Raw genomic sequence first — 6,039 nt, forward strand, 5'->3', positions numbered from 1 at the left:
GGAGCTCAAGTTGCAGGGTCACTTTTTCTGGCACTTTACCTCTGAAATTTAAAACTCCTCTGTTTCCTTCAGCGTCGATTCTGAATGTATCTGATCACAATTTGTTGAAAGAAATTAAATTCACGCTATTAAATAGATACCTCTTCTAAGGTACTCTATATCTCAGACAAATTCATGGCATCACCATAGTCTGACATATCTCAAGTTTTCAGAGTTCACACATACAGAAGCACTGGTAAGCTTACGAGGTCACTAGGAAAGGCAAGTGAACATCATGGAAAGACACAGTGCCATGCTTAGATTGTAGGTACACAGGTAAAAGCTAGACCCTTGGGAAATGATTACCAATCTGAAACAGAGAATGGTCATTTCACATCTTCCTTCCTTTTCACAAGTGAGGGACTGCTCAGTCAGTTAAGTGACTGACTCTTGGTTTCAGCTAAGTTCATGATCTCAGGGTTGTGGGATCAAGACCCACATCCAGCTCTGTGCTCAGAGTGGACTCTGCTTGAGATTCTCTCTCTCCCTCTCCTTCTGCCCCTCCCCCAGCTCGTGTTATCTCTCTCTTAATAAATAAATCTTTTAAAAAGAGGTGACACCTTAAACTTGGGGGAAAAATCTCTCTCTTTGGAAAGAAATTCCTTCTTTGCTTTTGACTAGGATACAATTTGCAAAAGGCACCTGTTAAATACAAGGTAAAATTCATTACAACCCACAAACACATTCTCAACAATTAGGTTACCAGATTGCTCCCACTAAGCAGAATTCCAAAGAACAGGACCAGATTTCATTGGTGTAAATCAGTGGTTCTTAACTGGGGACAATGTTGCACCTCCCCACCCAGGGACATCTGGCAATGTTTGGAGGTAATTTTTGGTTGTCACAACTAGCATCCAGGTGGGTAGAGGCCAGAGATGCGGCTGAACACCTACAGTGTACAAGACAGCCCCCACCGCAAAGAATGACTCTGTTCAAAACGACAATAATACCAAGGTTGAGAAACTGATATAAGTGAACAAGAAGAGAAAAGGCCTTGGTGCAGCATGAAATAAAATTTAGGAAGAGTTAAAGGACAGGAAGAAATATGGAAAAGAGAAAATCAGAAGTGCCAAAGACATACTTTATCAAGAACAGCCCCAGATAGAGCAGCAAGAACAGAGCCCTGGAAATGCCACAAAGGCAGGGACCACGGCAAGGGCAAGGTATAAGACACAGGAAGAGAAAGTCGAAGGGAAGAAGTAGCATTAAGAATTAATGATGAACATGAACAATGAATTAAGGACCACGTCACATAAATTGCAGAATGTTTAGCAGCATTCCTGGCCTCAAACCCTGTAATACCTCCTGCCCACTTATGTCAACCAAAAATATCTCCTGACATTGCCAAATGTCCACCATGAGACAAAATCATTTTTGGTTGAAAACCATTCTTCTAGAGGGATCTATTTTAATTAAAAAATATATTTTTCCCCTCATTTCTTTCATCTTAGTCCTTTCTTCTGGCTTAATTTCCTTCTTTTCTAAAGTAGGCTTTTCAGTCATTCTTTCACTAGGTTTGCATTGTGTATACTTTCCCAATCTTTTTCCAAAAATGTTCTCATGCTGACAACCCTCTTCAGTAATCATTTAGCTGGATTTAGAATTCTGAATTGAATGTTATTTCCTTCAGTACTTTTAAGATACCAACCCACTGTCTTCTGGCCTTTATCATTATTATTGGAAAGTCTACCTTAAGTTTGTTTCTCATTTGCAAGAAATCTGTTTTTTCCCCTCAGAATTCTAATATTTTTATGTTTGTGTTTTGCTGACTCACCATAATATGTTGATAATATGTGGATTTAGTTTTACTTATTCTGTTTGGTACTCACTGTTTTTCTGGAATCAAAATATTTGGGAAATTTCTGGGAAATTCTCATTGTCTTTTTTTAAATATTCTATGTCTCTCCATTCTTACTATTCTCTTAATCCAGAACAGGATTTCTATTAATTGTAAATTGGATTTTCTCATTCTGTCTTCTTGTTTTTCTACCTCCTACCTTTCTATTTTGCATTTGGGATAATTCCTTCAGCTCTATCTTCCAGGCCTAATTCTCTCTTCAACTGTGTCTAATCTGCAGTTGAAATGGTCCTAGAAAATATACTTCCTATATACCAGGCTCTACACTGAACAAACAAATACATGATTAAGACACTAAATCTCAACTCAAGAACTTTACATCTAGTAGGCCAGCCACATGTGAAAAGGAAACTATTTCACAATGTAACAAGAGCAGAATTCAAAATGTCAATGGGAATTGCCAGTGGAAACAGAAAGAATGATTAAATATGCTGAGGAGAAAAGGAAAAGAATTCACAGAGGAGGTCACTTCTTAGGTAAGTTTGAAGAAAACATTTTCTAGGAGGAGAGTGTATCCACGCAGAGGGCACAGCATGTGCAAAATCATGAATGTTTGAGGAACAGGAAAGAATTACATGTAACCATGGTATGGATGCATCTGAAGAGAGTAGTGAGGTATGTCAGGGGGTCAGGTAAGCTAGTTAGGAAGGCCCTCAAGTACCATGTATAAAGCGTTTAGACTTTACTGTTGGCAATGGGGGAAATAACCGCGGTTTTCGCAAGGGATAGGAGAGGGCAGTAATAGAGCGAGGGAGGAAGAGAGCAAGAGAGAGAGAGAGAGATGAATTTGAAAAAATGAACCCTGTGGACATGGAAGAATTAAGATGTAGGGAAGCTGGTTATAAGACTGCTGTATTAGTCCAGGTAGAGATGATGAGAGTTTGAGCTGAGATCGTGTTAGTAGAGATGATGAGAATGCTCTTAATTAGAGATATTTCTAAGGTAAACATAAAGTCTGTGTGAGCCAGCTGGCTATGGAGGCTGATGGCCAGCAGAGAGTTGAGCATGAGGACGCTGACTTTTTGGCTTAGGAGTGTGGACAGACTGTGACACCATTAAACAGAGTAAGAAACTCAACTCTGAGAGCTACCAGAAGCAAGTTCCTTTTGTGGCACATAGTTTTGAGATGTCTGGGATATATCCAGGCTGAAAGTTCTGGAAGGCAGTTGCAAGCTCATCTTTAAAGCTTGGCAGGGAAATCAGACAGGGCAATAGCACAGTAGAGTCACCAGCATGCAGCTGGGCACTGAATACAATGGGAGAAAGTGACTGAGAATCAGCTGGTGGCAGAGAATGACCAAAAATGTAAGTAGTGAAGCAAGTGGTAAAGCAGGTTGATACCCATCAAAAACTGGGTATCAAACCTACACAGAATATCTGAGACAGAGCGAGTTTCCAGACTTTCCTCCTATGGTTCTCTCAAATTTATCTTCTTTTAATTGATGAAATCATTCAATAACATCTTTTGTACTCGATATATTTTTATGAATATATTTTAATGTTACATTTTTATAACAGCATATTTTAATACTATATTATTTGTATTTTAATAGTGTATTAATGAAATACCTCAATAACAAAAATGTATATGTGATCACCTAATGTGAAATCTTCTATCTTAGCACTTATTACACTGAATTAAAATACTTGATTTACTTATATGTCTCCTCCTATAGACTCTGAGCTCCTTAGGGGTGATGCCTTACTCAGTTTTCTATTCCAAGGACTTATCACAGTACATGGCACAGAGTGAGAACTTGGTATGTATCAGAGGGATGGATGGCTGGAAGGATGAATGGATGGAGCCAGCCAGACAATGGAGACTGTTTTTCCAACCTAACCTGCTACAATTTATTTACCGATTATAACACTCTCCACCATAAGGAAGGAGTGCCATGCAGAGTTTCACAGGTTGTTCACTGTGCAAGGTGGCAAGTAGGGTTAAGTGAAGTCAAATCAAGAGAACCTATTATACAAGTTAGTCATGCAATGAAGGGAAAGGATGATGGCATAGGGTAGTGGCAAGAGTAAAAACAGCTCAATAAAATGACAATTCTGGAAGCTCTAGTCATTCTGTGTCTTTTTAGTTGCTTCTAGAATTGTAGAGTGGTGGGGTTTATAAAGTAGAAACATTATTTTTAAATATGTTTGGAGAAGTTCTTAAACATAAGAAAACCCCAATAATCAATAAATAAGTGTAGAGTGATTTTGTGATTAAAACTTTCTGGCTTCTCCCATTAGACCTGCAGTTTGTGCAGAAGAAAGATGACTTTAGAAATGTGAAGGGATGTCTGACAAAAGCTGGAATCCTCAGGAAATTCTGGTGTAGCACAACTGACTTATCTCACCCCAGATTCTTCTTCAAACTAGCAAGAGAAGCAAAAACTAAAATTTAAACAAATAATGACATTACCAAATTATTTTTAAAAAAGCAAGAAGGAAAGAGAAAGGAAACTGGATGCTTTTACACAGAAAATGCATATGAAAATCAATAAATTGCTGTAAGAAATCAAGTAAATATAATAATTAACCTATATATAATCATAATTGAGACTTACAGAAGCTATACCAGCATCTTCACTTTTCTACCATAAAATACTACGTGCCTGTTTATCTTTAAAGGTTGAGGCTAACTTTGTAAGTATACAAATAAAAATAATAATAAACAGTTGCTTGGAAAAAATCCAATATTTTATTGTAAATGGAAAGTTCCCAGGAATGAAGAAAACTATGGGCTTTTAATTTGTTTTTGAAAATCTGCAAGTTAAAAATAGAAACCTCCTCTAGAAATTGGATTGCTTCTGAGTACGGTGCTCTATGGAAAGAAAAAAGTCAACTCACAGAGAAACGTGATAAAATGTGAATCTGGCAGCTGCCATTTCACATTCGTCTTTGCCAAGAAATGCCAGAACCCTGCAGCTACCCCGGCCAAAGGCAGCACTTCGTTTCTTAACATCAGGTTTTATTAAACTTTTAAAGCAAGCAGAGTCAGTTTTCATTCATGGTAACATCAAAACCCAGGAAATTTCAAAGTTCAACCCGGATCATGATTTTTCTACTCTCAAATTGATCCTCCATCAGGACAACTAGAAGGATAGCTCATTTTTGCCATGGCAGAGCTAATGGTAGGCAAATGTTCCTCCAATGCTCAGTAATACCATCTAGCCACTTAAACAAATACATAGGGGGTCCCCCAAGGTATGTAGAAGAAGCTCAGAAACCAATATTTCAGGAAAGTGCGGCCTGCAGAATACAGACGGCTGAAGCTTACTTTGTGCCATGGACACAGCACCCCCTGGAGGAGCCCAGGAATCTTTATTTTTAACAAGTTCAACGGTGATCCTTCACATTTGGTGGAGCCTGCAATCTACTGCTTTAGAGATATGCTTTTGATAATCTGGAACTTCTGCAACATCAGCATCTCACCTCTAGGTGGCAGCATCTGTGAACCGTTCAGTGTCATTGGGACTGTTGCGTGTCAACTTCAAAGATTTATTTCCAGAACAGGAATTACACATTGGATTTGTCCAACTAAACCATTACTCCTAAGTGCTATATCTATAGAAGAAAAATGTGTCAGGATAGATTTTTCATAATTTAAAGTTCCAACTTGGACTTTAGAAATAAAAACAATTAGCTGGTTATCATCCCTGCATAAAGCTTTCTGTAACTCATTTAAAGTGAAATGTAAGTGATAAATTTTAAGGCAGTATGTTGTGAGCATTTTTCTTGCCCTGAGTGTTTAAGTCATGACTCCCAAAGATCGCATAGATCAGTGGTTGGCAAACATTTTCTGCATAGGGCCAGATCGTAAATATTTTAGGCTTTGCAGGCCATGCACTCTCTGTCACAAGTACTCAGTTCTGCCATTGTCACAGGAAAGCAGCCAGAGACCATACATAAATGAATGAGTGTGGCTATGTCCCAATAAAACTTTATATATGAACAATCAAATTTGAATTTCATGTAACTTTCATGTCTCGAAGTATTTTTTTTTCCCAACTGTATGGTCTGAATGTTAGTCGCCCCACCCCCAAATTCATATACGGAGATCCTAATACCTAAAGTGACAGTATTAGGAGATGGGGCCTTTGGGAGATATTTAGGTCACGACAGTGGAGCCATCAAGAATGAGATCAGCA

Source organism: Ursus americanus, chromosome 17, assembly GCF_024610735.1.
Source record: "Ursus americanus isolate L20-20 chromosome 17, mUrsAme1.1.p, whole genome shotgun sequence".
NCBI classification, from domain to species: domain Eukaryota; kingdom Metazoa; phylum Chordata; class Mammalia; order Carnivora; family Ursidae; genus Ursus; species Ursus americanus.